The sequence below is a fragment of the Hyaena hyaena genome, unplaced genomic scaffold (assembly GCF_003009895.1).
Source record: "Hyaena hyaena isolate Hyena2069 unplaced genomic scaffold, ASM300989v1 scaffold_391, whole genome shotgun sequence".
NCBI lineage: Eukaryota > Metazoa > Chordata > Mammalia > Carnivora > Hyaenidae > Hyaena > Hyaena hyaena.
In genome coordinates this window covers 1,356,403-1,373,093 of record NW_024081024.1, presented here as the reverse complement: position 1 = coordinate 1,373,093, position 16,691 = coordinate 1,356,403, and positions in this window count along the sequence as shown.

Sequence of the window (16,691 nt, the reverse complement as noted above, 5' to 3'; positions counted from 1 at the left end):
TACCCAATTTTCCTCTACCTTTGAATAGGGGTGTTTAGGTCATATGTTTTTTAATAATGTTCCATCAGCTCTTTGTTTCACTGGTTTTTTGTTCTGATTTTCCGTAGATTAGGAAATTTTACGATTCCTATTTTATCCCCAGTATTGGTTTACTAATATTTATTTGTTTATTTATTTATTATTTAGTTTGTATTTAATTTATTGCTCTACAGTTCATAGTATACATATTTAACTTAGCAGTGACATGATACCATATCATATAGTTACTATATATTAATACGCTCAATATTTTTAACTTAACAGCTTTATGCTATTCTTATAACTTTAATTTATGTTATAAATTCCAGTTTCTTGATATTATATATTCAATAGTCAGATATTTTTGAAGAAGTTTATATAATAAGAAAAACATCTTACACAACTACACCTGTAGTCATATTTATCCATATCTAGTGTTCTTTATTCTGTTTTTGTAGATTCATATTCCCATTTGGTATCATTTTTATTCCAACATTTTAATATTTCATATACTCTAGACCAGCTCATAATGAATTATTTCAATTTTTATATGTCCAAAGGTACTTTATATTTCCTTTGTTTATGAAAGGTAATTTTTCTGGATATAAATTCTAGGTTGTTTTGTTGGTTTCTTTGTGTTTTGTCAGTATTTTAAAGATTTGCTCCTTTGTTTTCTTTAATATTTTTTTATGGAAACTTTGCTGACATCCTTATTTTTGTTTCTATGTACCTTGCGTGTCTTTTTTTCCCCTCCTACTGCTTTTGAGTTTTTCTCTTTATTCCTATTTCTGAGCAATTTAATAATGTTATACCTTGATGCAGTTGCCTTTATATTTTCTTGTGTTTGATTGTTTTTGAGCTTATCAGGTTTAAAGTTTTACTGTTTTCATCAAATCTGAAAACAAAACAAACAAACAAATGTGGCCATTATGTCTTCAAATGGTTCTTGTGCTCTCCTATTTTCCAAAGGGGGACTTCAATCACTGCACAGTTCTTTATGCTCTTCCAAATTTTCTTAATTGTTTCTTTTCTGTGTTTCCTTTTGGTTCCATTTCCTTGCTTTTTCTTCAAGTTTACTAATGTGTTCATTTGCAATGATCTACCCTACTAATATCTGATTCCATCTAGAGTACTTTACATGTAACACATTGCAGCTGTCATCTCTAGTTCAACTTGACATCTAGGTTCAATGTCTCTAACTTTTTGAATCCATGAAATGCAGTTATGACAGTCATTTTTTTTTAAAATGTTTTATTTATTTCTAGGAGAGAGAGAGAGAGAGACAGCGTGAGCAGGGGAGGGTCAGAGAGAGAGGGAGTCACAGACTGAAACAGGCTCCAGTCTCTGAGCTGGCAGTCAGCACAGAGCCCGACGCGGGGCTCGAACCCACGAACCGCGAGATCATGACCTAAGCGAAAGTCGGAGCTTAACCGACTAAGCCACCCAGGCGCCCCATATGACAGTCATTTTAACATGGTAGTCTAATTCTAATATATATGTCAATTTTATACTGTTTTGATTGATTTTTCTCACGATTTGGGAAGACATTTCTTCCATTTTTGAATACTTTGTAAATTTTGATTTTATGCCACATATGTATTTTACCTTACTGAGTACTATATTTATATTCTATAAATTTTCTGCTTTGCTTTGGGTCCCACTTTAGCTACTTGGAAATAACTTGAACCTTTGTGTCTTGCTCTTAAGATTTGTTAGGCAAGACCAGAGCTATGTTTAGTCTAAGGCTAAATTTTCCCCACTGTTGAGGCAAGACAATTTTGGATACTTTACCTAATGTTCCATGAATTATGAGATTTTTCCAGTTTGTACATCATCCCTTGCCCTCTATTAGTGTACATAATGTTGCTTTAATATTTTCTAATGTGTCTTTCTCTATTCTCTGGTATTTTCCATTTATGCACTGTTGACAAGTACACATCTGAATATGGGAAAAGGATATTTTTCAGATCTTCATGTTCTTTATCGATGCAGCTCTCTCTCTGATATTCTATCTTGCCAACTCTAGCCACCTTGTTCTCCCTGAAGCCCTAGTATCTTCTCAACTCAGGGAGTCTGCCAAGATCCACCTGGGTAACTTATGTATGTGCCACTGCCTAGGGAGTCTCATAGGCATAGCACCTAACTTGTTTCCTCCCTCTCAGGGGAGGCTGTGGCATCACTCATGTAAAGAATTAAAAAACTTAATTTCAAATATTTTTCTTTCTTTTTTATTTTCTTTTCCTTTGGTTGTTTCAATTGGGAAGGTACATCTAGTTTCCATTATTCTCTCTTTGCCAGAAGTCAAATTAACTATTTCTGATACCAGGACATAAACCTATTGAAAACTTTATTTTAATTTTACTTGTAGGAAAAATACTCTGTTACAGAGCCTAGAATGAGTACATGGAACTTTATTGCTCACCAATACTGTAGGTGAGATGAACAATTTTTAATGGCTAAAGTAGAAAATCATACCATTAGTAATATTAGGGCCTTCTGAAAATTTCTCTTCAACACAGCTCTATGCCAAATCAGAAAATATTTGGTTAATCTAATTCCTATATGGAAAAAGAGATACTAAAAGAGAGTAACAAGTCCAAATTAACTAATAAATGTAATTACATTTAATAGATTTATAAAGCGTTATTAATTTTACAAAAGAAATAATTAGTGCATTTTAATATGAAGTCTGTATGAGAAAATCAAATGCTAAGCTGATAACTATTACTAAGAAAGTAAATGTATGTGCTACATATATTTAGGTTTTGTTCCATTGATTAAAAAATGCTCTCAAACCTGAAAATTGTAAATAAGAGCTTTTTTATACCTTTTGTCCCGAGCTCTTCAATTTCTTTTTCCTTCTTGAGATGAATAAAGATTTCTGATTCCATTATTGGCACCTCTAAACCAGCTTTCATTTCTTTGATCATCTATTTTTCCTTTGATGTTTCAATGTTTTCATACTTCAATGTAAGAGTAAAAATAATTTTATGTATTTATTTCCTGCTCCTCATGATGTTAAATGCATATATTATTTCTTGCAAGGGATACTATATGACAGAACAAAGCAAACAAAATTACAAACAGATCTGAGATTAAAGATAAGACAATGGAGGACTAGTAAATGAAAACCTATATATTTAAAGATTTTAGAAAAATTGAGATTTTAATTTCGTTTATAAATTTGTAATCATTATTACAAACCTAGGTGATCCATCTAGTGAAGGATCTTGCCTTTAAGCAGTATGGCCAACAAGGTGTCTAGAGGCTCCTAACTCACTCTGAACCCAGTTTGTTATTGAATTAATCAAACAGAAACAAGAGTTTTATTCATCTCTCATGTCCATGATGTCCATGCTTATGTTTCGATTTTCAAACCTGAAGACCAAAGTAAGATATTGCAAAACCCAAGAGTTCTAAAGTCTGTAACACTCTCTAGTGAATGCAAAAGGATACCAAGCTTTTAACAGTTCCTAGTTTTCCACAATCTAGATCCTAGCTGAAATTTCTTACTATTTCTGGGGTTCTTCAGTTTTCTTGAGATAAGGTATGACCCATATTACTCACTTGTTTTAGTTAAGCCAAATCTGTGTCTTGTTATAAATAAATCCTGATATTGCAGTGGTGTAATACAATGGTTTGTTTTGTATTCCCATAAGGTTTTTTTTTTTAAAGGACTTTATTTTTTTAATGTTTTATTTTATTTTATTTTTTTGAGAGAGAGCCAGAGAGAGACAGCACGAGCAGGATGGGGTCAGAGAGAGAGGGAGACACAGAATCTGAAGACAGTTTCTAGGCTCTGAGCTAGCTGTCAGCACAGAGCCTGACGCGGGGCTCGAACCCACGAACCATGAGATCATGACCTGACCCAAAGTTGGATGCTTAACCAACTGAGCCACCCAGGTGCCCCAGTTTTGCATTCCCATAAGGTTTAATGAGTAGCAAGGAAATGACTCTGATCTGTGCAGTCATTCAGACAACCAGGCCTGCAGGGATCATGTCAGTGTCAACACATGACACCCTATGCCAGAGGACAGGGAAAAAGGAAAACTAAGATTATCTATAACATATTCATATGTATGATGTTTATAGGGTAAGCCTAAAAGCTGTAATATCACTTTCAGCCACATTGCATTAGGTAGAACTTAATTAAAGGATTACACCAAATGTAGACTAGCCTGTGCTCAGGGGAGGCAAGCAGTTTGATGAAAAGCTAGCAGTAACAGCCACTACATTTATTTGAGATGTGGAGCCATAATACTCAAGGTCCAGTAATTAAACATCCCCAATGCACAAAACACAATTTTAAATGCTTTGGTAGGAAAGCACCTGAAATTTTAAATCAGAGGCACTCAGATTTAAATGTCAGTTCTTCAAATCACTTGCTAAGTGATTTTGAGGAATACTATCTCTGTAACTCAATATCCTTGTTTGTAAAATGGAAATTATACTACTTGTTACGGGCTGAATTGCTTCCTCCCAAAATTCATATGCTGATGTCTTAACCGTCAGTGCTTCAGGATGTGACCACATTTGCAGATAGGGCCTTTAAAAAGGAAGTAAAATTAAAATGAGGTCATATGTGTGGGGCCAAATCCAAAATGACTGGTAGCCTTATAAGAAAAGGGATTAAGACACAGACACACATAGAGGAAGACCATATGAAGACACAGAGAGAAGATAGTCATCTACAAGCTAAGGAAAGAGTCTACAGTAAAGTCAACCCAGCCAATACCTTGATCTTGGACTTTTAGCTTCCAGAACTATGAGAAAATACATTTGTTATCTCATTCACCCATACTTTGCTATGGCAGCTAGCAAACTACAGTACCTGACCCCAAACATGCTTTTGATGATAAAACTGAGTATTTCAGCTGCAAAGCACATTACCTTAGTGTATGAAAATCACTGTATTTGACAGTCCTTTTTACTCTGAGTCAGGCATACATGTTTAGGTGAAGTTTTGTGCTTTGCTTTAAAAATTTCTATGGGAGTCATTTTAAAAGGTAAGTGACTAGAATATCAGAAGAACAAAAGCTCTGATGTCATTCAGTATGAAAGACAATTATTATTTTAATTATAATATCAATGGCTCAAATTTACCAGCTGCTTAATGAATGTCAGTGTCCTCATTCATCTTATGAAACTAAACCCTCATAATGACTCTAAAGTGCTTTGTTATTTTTCGAATAGAGCTAATTGCACTTCAGACAGGTCCAACTATAGTTCAGAATCCCAAAGTAATGGTCAATGACTTTTGTTTCAGTCTCTCAAAAAAGGATAAGAAAAGTGCTAAGGTTTTATATCAGTTCCTTGAAAATGAGGAGCAGATACACACAAATCCTGTATCTAAAACACTTATAAGAGGTCAGGAGTATATAAATTGTCTTGGAGAACAAGAGGTGGGGGGTGAGCTTTCTCAAAGATCTAATAGAATCCTTTTCACTAATGTCCTTATCAGAGGAAGCTGCTGTTTTCAAAATGACTTGAGAGCTGGGTATTCTAGCTCTAACAAGTGGACATGCTCTTTTATGTCCTCTGCTTTATTCAGTCATCTGTGAACAGGCAATTTCTTACATTACTTAATCACTTAAAAGGACAGGTATCATTTACCAAAGAGTAGCGTTCTCTATCATTGTCACACTTATGACACCTACACATTTTTACCTTCATTTTACAAATAGGAAAACAGACAGGGTTTAAATGACTTGGCTAGGGTCATACAGATGGTAAGTAGTTTAATAAAGGCTTGAATGCTTGAATTCAAGCCTCTGTTTTGGTACTGATATACTAGGTAGGCAACTATATAATAATTGAGTTAGAGCTAAAACTTGCAAATGTCCAGGAGAGAAAGAAGAGAGAGAGAAATATACATTTAATATATATACATATATATATATATTTAGTAATATATCATATATAATACATGCATAAAAACATACATAAGTCTTTGAAGAGACTATTAAGAGCCTACAAGTTTTAAGGTTATCACTAGATGTGAAACATATGTTAAGAATGAACACCTAAGGGGCGCCTGGGTGGCTTAGTCGGTTGAGCGTCTGACTTTCGCTTAGGTCATGATCTCGCGGTTTGTGGGTTCGGGCCCCGCGTCGGGCTCTGTGCTGACTGCCAGCCCAGAGCCTGGAGCCTGTTTCGGTCTGTGACTCCCTCTCTCTCTTACCCTCCCCTGCTCACGCTGTCTCTCTCTCTCTCTCCTAGAAATAAATAAAACATTAAAAAAAAAAAAAAAAGAATGAACACCTAAGGGATCAAATTATAGAACAGTCTTTGTGAATTGGGAAATTTACCAAAAAATTAATAATTCTTGGTCTAGCACTATACATTTTGTATAATATAAATTATATAAGCCAATTGCTTGGTTTAAGAGCCACATACACAAAAAAGAATAAGGTAAATTTGGAAATAAGTAGGAAGTCCAGCATACTGTAATTTGGGGAAAGGCCATTCCATCTTTCAGGTCTTCCAGGTGATAAAAATCTATGCACTCAACACATACACACAAACATTTGGAAAGTAAGTTTATTTAAATACAGTGCTAATTTTTGCTCATTTCTCTTTCATGAGTCCATGTGCAATCCCTGGTTTCTTACATTTAGTATGTCTTTGCTTGTTTGTTTAATTTATCAGCTGTTGGTGATCTGGAAACATGATAAAGGTGACATTTACAGAGTACCCTGAATATCATCAGGTATAAATATTTCTATTTTAGATAATTTGACAGTTATGTAGAAAAATATATTTGCCTCTACCTCTGAGATACAAACACCTGTGTTTGCTTAATCCTTAAGAAAGAGGTTGAGATTCACAGATTGAACTATAGTTCAGCCCATTTTTCCTGAGTCTTTAGGCTACGAAGCCAAAACATAAGCAACCTCTTCTTTGCCAGATTGTACTGTAATACTTCATCCCATAGTTTTCATTCTTGTCAGCAAAAATGCCATTAGGATAGGGGGCTGGACAAAGAAAAATAAAACATTTGAGAGAAAATTTGCTGCATAAACAAAATAGTTATAAGCAGCATGTTTCAAACACCTTCATTCTGTTCTCTGTGTATAAAACAAAATGTTTTCCTCCTATAGAAATGCAGAATTGGCTTGTGTGCTTAGTAAGCTGTGTGTGTGTGTGTGAGAGAGAGAGACAGACAGAGAGAGAGAGAGAGTGGGGGTTGGGAGGATGGGCTGGTAATTTTTCTCAGTGCTCTCTCATAAACTACGATTGTCTTGGTTCTCCCTGCTCAAGATAATGTGTTTTACGTAACAGCAGCCTCTCTCATACCTTTATGAACATCTATGGGATTTCTTTCCCCTGATACATTGACCAGACAGGAAGATTTGGAGTGCAGCAACATACTTCTGAATCTTTCAAATAAGATTAAGCAGACAGAAAGCATTTAACGCTAGTGAAACCCATTACCCAAACCACGGGCTTGCCAGATGTGCCCTTGAATACTTTTTATACTTTAAATAAAATATAAACTTTCAAGGAACGTTTCCTACAATTTAAAGTCCTCATCAAGATGATACCCTCTTAATACAATTATTTTTTAGTGTTATTATTACACTTCCCTTACTGTTGAGTGATCAAAAAATCTTACTGAATATCCTTAGTAATTTTAATTCTGTCTTTTTAATTCATTAAGCGTCTACCTTTTACTCTCCATTGGTTTTCTCCATCTTCTCATACTATTAAGAACAGATTAAATTTCTGTTAGTGACTTTTATTTCCATTGGAGTCATGGAGGTTAGTGAAATTCAGCTGTAGCTTATCCTAGCACACTTTTTTACATTATTAACTATTCTAGTGATTAACTGCCATTACTCTGCAAATTTTCTATGTACTATTTAAACATACATGGTGAGTGAAACAACTTTTTATCTGTTAACCTAATGAGTTTGTTGGCATTGTATTTTTCACTCTTTTTCCCTTTTTCCTATAGACCATTTGCTTATTTTCTAGTTGCATTCCAAAACAAAAATGTTTATATTTTCTTTCAAAATATTGAGTCTTTCAAAAAGACTCAAACTTTTTATAACAATAGAGAATAATTTAAAATTACCCATAAATGTGGGGCACCTGGGTTACTCAGTCAGTTAAGTGCCTGACTCTTGATTTTGGCTGAGGTCATGATCTCACGGTTTCGTGGGTTCAAACCCCACATTGGGTTCTGCCCTGGCAGAATGAAGCCTGCTTGGGATTCTCTCTCTCCCCCTCTCTCTGCTCTCCCCCACTTGGACTGTCTCGGTCTCTCTCAAAATAAATAAACTTAAAAAATAAATAATCAATAAATTTTCCACCTCTTTCCTAGGATCTTTCCATCTTTGTGTTATCACTTACGAAAAGTAAGTAAAACTGAAAGAGAACAAAGGCCTATATTTGGGGTCTCAGAATTAAAATTTGGGGCGCATATTCTGGAATACCCAAAAAAAGTGTCCCACTCCTCCTGCAAGGAAAACAGTTTTTTATAAGAAAGAAGGAGAGGGTAATTACATCATTTCGATAAAGAAAAGAAGAGAAAAACCTACTAATTTGGTGTTGACCAGTTGAGCTGCTTCTGTTTACTATCTTACTATTTTTATTGGTGCTATTAAGTGAAACTATCCCTGGTATGCATTAATTAACTTTATTGTCCTCATATGATCCAAATGTCGGCTGTTCTGTTGAAACTTTATGAGCAACTGCTTGTAAAACAATTGCTACTTGCAGCCCAGTTCAAGAGTTTATTAGTTAGAAAGTGAAACGGATCTTCAAAATGGAGTCTCTTGTGTCTGGAAAATTTATACAGTCCCACTGCGTTCATTTTTATGCTTTACACTTCCAACTTCCTATTACTTTACTTACTTCTCCCCCCTGAATTAAGTCACCTGTCTTGTCATGTTTTTCATAATAGCATAAGGCTTAGAAACATCTGATTAAAACTGCATTATCAGCAAATAAAATTTAATGGGGAAAAAAAGACTCTTGTTTACATACATCACCCATGATTTTGCAAACTTTAAAAAAATTTTTAATGTTTATTTACTTTTGAGAGTGAGAGAGACAGAGGCACAAGTGGGAGAGGGGTAGAGAGAGAGTGACACATAGAATTTGACGCAGGCTCCAACACAGACTCCAGCAGGCTCTGGCCTGTCAGCACAGAGCCTGATGTGGGACTTGAACTCATGGGTCATGATATCATGACCTGAGCCAAAGTCAGATGCTTAACCAACTAAGCCACCCAGGCTTGAACATTTTAACACCATATATATATATATGGGTAAATCATATCACCTATGGCACCATGAACAAATTTCTTCATGAAAACCAGTCCCTTTATCCTTTTCTCATCATATTTCTTTGAGATGCATTTTCCAGGGTTCTAATTCTCTAGTCAATAAGAATTTCTTCCAATAATGTCTCAGAATATTTGGCTTTCCTAGTATATTGGCATTCAATTTATGGCATTTTGTATTGTTACTAATTTAGTTTACTTAATAACTTTTTTTTTCCTATCTTATTACTCATCAGCAAAACTTACACATAGAAAGTGATCAAAGTTAGCACATGATGTTGACATTCCATTAAACCACTAAGATTCCGGTTTTATATGTAATATAAAATGTTCATTCACAACTGAAGTTGTCCTTTTAGCAAAAAGATTTAGAATTTCTTATTGTTTTTCTTCCCCGAATTTTAAATTTCTCAGGAAATCAATTTAGATATTAACGATATTCTTTAAAAAGGGTTTCAATACATTTTTAAAAAACCTTTAGACATAGAAAGCATGAACAGGGGAGAGGGGCAGAAGGAGAGGGAGACAGAGAGAAAGAAAGAAAGAGACAGAGAAAGAGACAGAGAAAGAGACAGAGAAAGAGAGAGAGAATCTTGAGCAGGCTCAATGCTTAGCATGGAACCTGACACAGGGTTTAATCTCACAACCCTGGGAACATGGCCTGAGCCAAAGTCAAGAGTCGGAAGCTCAACTGTCTGAGCCACCCAGGCACCCCTCAATACATTTTTTAAATGAAAATGTATCTCCTATATTTATTCTTTAGTTCATATATTTGCTCTAATGAATTTAAATCCCACTGTAATCTAGCTAATGTCTTCTCTGCTGGATATGATTCACTCTTTTATAAAATATATATTTCAATAATGCAATGGAGCTTGACTGATGCCTTAATGGCACATCTTTAGTTGCTAAATTCATTTGCATTTATATCCAATATAATATCTACAGTCATCTTCCTATATAGACTTTATGATTCTGTAGTCTTATATCTTCAACTCTGAATTATGCTACTCATCTGACATCTCATGGAGTGGCTGCAATTGCAATCTATACCTAGAGTAAAAGAAATGTTTCCTAATGGCAGTTTTCAAGAATCTGAGAAGAGAGAAAATCAAAGAAAGTTGAGCAGAATGGATCTCAAGCAAAAAACAAGGCAAGTAGCTTTGTCATTGAGGTAGTAGACCAATCTAGATTCCAACCAAATCCCACACAACCAGTTCTAAGATTGACTGCCTCTTGCACTGATATTATGGATGAATTTCATGTTTTAATGAAGACTAATATTTTATTATAAGATAATGTGATGTGCTTTAGTATTAATATAAATATTTCTAATCAGTGTATTGCTGCTTAGATCACTGGTGAAAATGATTGCTTAAGACTGAGTCTTAGCTTCATACCAAATCAATATTTTCTGTACTTCAGAACTAAAAGCATAAATAAGAAATATTTATTATTCATATAACATTTTGGAAATATTTGTTGGTCTCTATAAATAATTTTCAAAGCTATATGGACATATTTGTTATTGTTGTAAAACAGTGGCCTCAAATTAGCAAAGCATTTTTTAGTTCTCAAAATTGATAAGAAACTTACATACTCCTCCAAATATGAAATAGATAAATGATGTCACATAAATGAGAAAATAAATGCAAAACTAACAATAGCAGAAAGTGTGGGTTTCTAATATTAATAAATATACCTATTTAATGAAATATTTAAATAGTGCCAAATACATGATAGTAGAAGGGTGCTTAAAGGAATAAATATTGCTTCTTCAATATCTACCTTTCTAATGAATTATTGTTACGAAGCAAGATAAGCTATTATGTATGGATAAATATGTTGATGAAGAATCATTTTGATGGTAAAATCTGGACAATCTAAAATATAAGTTTCCAAATTGAGTCTTCCTATAATTTCCATAGGTTTCATAAAACCATTTATACTCCTCACTAATCAAGAAGCAAAATTTATAAATAGCAACTAAAGTATAAAAGAAAGAAGTCCAAAGTATTAATGAATTATATTGTGAACTAAAATAAACCTCTTACACTTTCTAAAGGCCTGAATATTTTAATATAATGGTAAAACAGGATTGATTATGTAGCTCCTTATATTTTGTGGATCTTATTGCAAACAGCATCCTCCTTGACTCTCTGTTCCAGAGAATAAAAACATAATCTACAAACAATATGATAACTATATATTAGCTCTATGATCCTAACCCATGTAATTCTCTGTTTACCAGGGGTTTTTCTTTTTTTTTTAATTTTTAAAAAACGTTTATTTATTCTTCAGAGACAGAGACAGAATGTGAGCAGAGAAGGAGCAGAGAGAGGGAGACACAAAATCCGAACCAGACTCCAGGCTGTCAGCACAGAGCCCGATGTGGGGCTCACAAACTGTTAGACCATGACCTGATTCGAAGTCGGACACTTAACCAACTGAGCCACCCAGGTACCCCTAGGGTTTTTTCTTTAATGAAGTCAATAAACCCCTATTGTACAAAGGCAAAAAGACCCATATAGTTCAGTTGAGACCCATGTTGCTTCATATTACTAACCTTAAACCATCTAAAAATGGTGCTTTCTGACAATTTTTTAAAAATTGAGAGGAAAAATAGAAGCAAAGATTGAAACATGCTTTCATCAATATGAAAACGGCTATGAACACAGTTAACTAACTAGACTTACCTCATCAATCTGGTTTTATGATTTTTTTTTATGAGTCACATATCCCAAAATTATGTTCACATTAAAAATAAACATCTGGTATACATCATTTTATGAAATACGCAAGTAAATCTACTTACTGCAATATAGGAAAATATATTGATCTATAAACTACAATACTGAACAACAAATCAACCATAAACTAAAACCCCAAGCATCCCTCCAACACTAAAACTCCCATTTCCAGGCTTCCTCCTGGGCAGCGTGAGCTACCACTGGATCCCCTGGCCCTGAGGTATAATAATGATCACAAACAACTCTTGCATGACAATACAGTCAACTTCACAGCTAAGACAACCCTTTCAGAAAGAAGACATGAGCTAATATACACTAGTTTATTCTATGTGTTGAATACTCTATTTCTTAGACTTATGGATGAATATTTTCCAGTCCTTGCTTGAGGAAAAATATGTTTGATGAGAATCACTAACAGTTGAACAGTTAGAATTCTTTGTATATGATGTAGCCCCTTCTAGATTTAATATAAACAAGTGACTTGGTTTAATGGATGAACAATTCAAAGACATGAGATATTAATTTTACCTTTAATTTCAATAGATCTTAAAAATGTATAACTAATAAAAAATTTAAATACAGAAGTAAAAAGAAGAAAATAAGATCTCCCATAAAAGTACCAGCAATTAAAAAAAGTTTGTTATATTGGTGCATGATCAACGAGATAACTGTAAATATATGTATACATAACTATTTATGCAATGGAACATGACTGATGTCGTAATGGCATATCTTAAGTTACTAAATTCATTAACATTCACATCCAATATAATATCTACAGTCATCTTCCCATAGACTCTATGATTCTTCAGTCTTATATCTTCAACTCTGAATTATTACTCATGTCCCATCTTGTGGAGTATATATGATAACCACACATACACACTCACACACACACACATGAAGGCATTATAAAATATTACCTTACCCTAAGGAGGTTTCCTTTCACTTCCCTTTATGGCACAACTCTCTCCAATTTGGATTGTAAGGAATCCATTATTGGCCCTAAGAGGGGTGTCATAACTAAGGCAGGCAGTTAGAACAAAGAAATCAAATGCCTGGCTCCATGATGAAGCCATGTATTTTAGGTTGTTCAATTCTTTTACCACAAAAGTTGTTCTACTTTTTAGCCATAACTCTTATATTACCTTTCAGGATAATAAAAGGTTGTGTTTTTAAATAGATGAAGTTTATCTGTACACATTTTCATGACTACAGACAGGTTTGGAATTTGTTATAAGTATTTTTAATTTACCATGACTTCTCTATATTTTTTATTAGCACTAATTGTCTATTAGTCAGTGTCCTCTGGAGAAACAGAATCAATAGGATTTATTTATTTATTACTGAAATTGGCCCACACAATTACGGTGACTGATGAGTCCCCATGAACTGCAATCAGTTAAGTGGGAGGTCCAGAAAAGCCAATGATGTAGCCCCAAATCCAGCAGGTTTGAAACCCAGGAAGTGATATTTCCATTTCAGTCTGAAAGTAGGAGAAAGTCTATGTCCCAGCTCAAAGGCAGTCAGGAAGGAGGAATTCTTTTATTTGGGGGAAGGTCAGCCATTTTGTTCTCTGCAGACTTCTGATTGCTCTCCTTAATGTAGGTGGGCCATATCCAATCAACTTTACTTAAGTCTATTAATTTAAATTGTAAGCTCATCCAACATGCCTCCACAGAAATGCCTAGGGTAATATTTCATCAAACACTGGGCACTCTGTCCTAGTTATGAAAATTTACCATCACAACTTGGATTAGTTGAGATTTTTTAAAGTTTTTTCTTCTTTTTAATGAATTGAAAATTATTCATTCTATGTCTTTGTTTTTAATCTTCTACTTCTAGATTTTGCTCACTTAATTATTCTTAATTTTTTGTTTGTTTGTTCTTACCTCTGATGCCTTTTCTTTTCTTTTTTTTTTTGCCCTCCAAATATCATTCCAGTATTATTATAGAAATATTGTATTCTAAGGAGGCTTATTTTATTTTTTCTCCTCTCCACCAAATAGGCACCTATGCTTCTCTTGCCATCTTTAAAATAACAAACAAACAAAATATACTTACCACTTATCAAAAAAATAAACTTTCTTGAAGACATATCTGTATCACAGTACAAGTACATTGGGGACCAGCATTATGTATCTTACAGAATTTTATGTCCAGTATAACACAGTGTTTGACAAATCATGATCAGATATTTAGTATGTGAAGAAAAACATGGGTAAATGATCTTCTACCTATGAAAATCTTCTGGAAATAATAAATAACTGCTATATAAAATAGATATTTGAGTCCAATGGATTAGGCAATGTTCCTTCAGTTCTCTGTGTTGGCAATTGTTCTAAGATGATTTGGGGCTCATTTTTATTATTTTTACTGATATTGGTGACATCTGAATTTGATGTTTTTTAACTTTCTTATGGTGAATATAAGCAAGACATTAAATAAAGTTAGGGGCATCAGAAGATACTTATTTCTTAGAGATTTTGTCTCAGCTTTATGAGTCTAAATTTCAGGCCTTATATGTATTATAGTAAAATACATACAGTTTTTTTGTGCCTACTCAAAAACACATTATTTTAATATTTGACCCTGTGCTATAGAATTCACTGAAAATATAAACTAGTGAGATAATTTCTTTCATTTTCCAGGCTACAGCTTCTACAAGTGGAATCTCTTATCACTTAAATATGTGAGCATTAAAACTGTTACATTCTTAAATTCTTCAGGCTTCACACAGTTATTTAAAGTAGCGGTGTTTCCCCATAAAACTCTGGGAGATCTGCTGTTCATATATTTTAAGGAAAGTCTGCGGTTGAAATTTCATTATAACATCAATAACAATAACATCATTGTATCATCAAGACAATTTTCTAATAAGTGATACCCTTGCTGTGTTTTTAAACCACTGACTATAAGCCAGAGTGTTTTTCTGGAAATTGATCCACAAAGCCATGGCCAGCATGGCCAGGTGATGAAGGGCAGTAAGAATCTTTCCTAAATGGGTGTATGGAACTGTTGAATCACTACATTGTACACCTTAAGCTAATATAGCACTGTATGTTAATGATACTGGAATTTAAATTTAAAAAAATCTTTCCCAAAGGGGATATAAGCACCATTTCCATAGTTGGTATAATGATAAGTCTCCTTGGTATCCAAATCTGCATATGCTCCAAATTCCCTTAAGTTTTACTGTGATAATGAGAGAAAGATGTGCATTGTCACTAGACTCAGAATCTCCTGGCTCGAAGCCATAAATATCCATGATTAGAAATAGAAGGAGAGAAAACTGGTTAAGATTGAAATCAGAGAACTGTCCTGGTAAGAGCAAGACCATAATTACAGACGAGCCATTTGTGAATAGGAAGGAAAATTGGAGTTGAGGTTCAAAGGAAATCATGCATATTCATACTCCACTTTAGGGTATCACACTTAGAAATTGCATAAATGTATATGTCTCAGAATAATAAGCTGAATTAGACAAAGTTGTAAAAATGGCAAGTTTATCTTTTTCTTTCCCAATCTTTTAAGATCTGACCATCTCAGATAGGACTCTTCTGTCCCCATCTCTTTCTCTGTTCCAAGATGGTCTATGGTACCACTTCCTTTCTTGAAAGGGATCCTGTTTTAATATATATCTTGCTAATTATCACAATTTATCCTTTAAGAGTCTAAAACCGTAGGAAGCTTCTATCAGTAAGTTCTCACGATGAGGAGGTCAGAAACTAACATGAAATAAGGGGTTATATAGTTGTATAGAATTTTTTCTTTCTTTTTTTAAAGTTTATTTATTTTGAGAGAGAGAGAGAGAGAGAGATCCTGCACACGTGCATGGGGGAGGGGCACAGAGGGAGAGGAGAGAATCTCAAACAGCCTCTGGCCCAACACCCTGCTCAATCTCACCAACTGTGATAACATGACTGGAGCCAAGATCAAGAGTTGGACATGATTTCATTTATATGTGGAATTTGAGAAACTCCCCAGATGCAGATAGGGAAAGAAAGAAAGAATAAGATAAAAACATAGAGAGAAAGCAAACCATAAGAGACTCTTAAATACAGGGAACAAATGGAGGATTGCTGGAGGGGAGGGGGTTGAGAGGATGGATTAAATGAGTGATGAGCATTAAGGAGGGCACTTTTCAGGATGAATACTGGTGTCATATGTAAGAGATGAATCACTGGGTTCTACTCCTGAAGCCAAGACTATAATGTATGTTAACCAACCTGAATTAGAAAATATATATATAAAGAGTTTGGATGCTTAACTGACTGAGCCACCCAGGTGCACCAAGAAGTGGAATATTAACTTGAACCAAGGATTACTACACCTAGAGACTAATGCAGACCACAGTATAAGTAGTCATGAATGAGATCATCTCTGCTGTTTAATTTTGTCTGTTAAATATGTGTCTCAGCTAACATAAAATCATTACAAATGTTCATTAATTATCTTCAGTTCGTAGAACTGAACAACTAGAAAAGTTGAGACTTGGAAAGCACTAAGGTTATATGTTTCAAAGATAAGAGAGGGCAGAGGGAAAACTATTGAGAATTCTGATACTCTAGAGTTAATGTGACAGAAAAGCCAGTAACATCCTTACTGAGAAAAGCTAGAAGCCTTTTCATAGA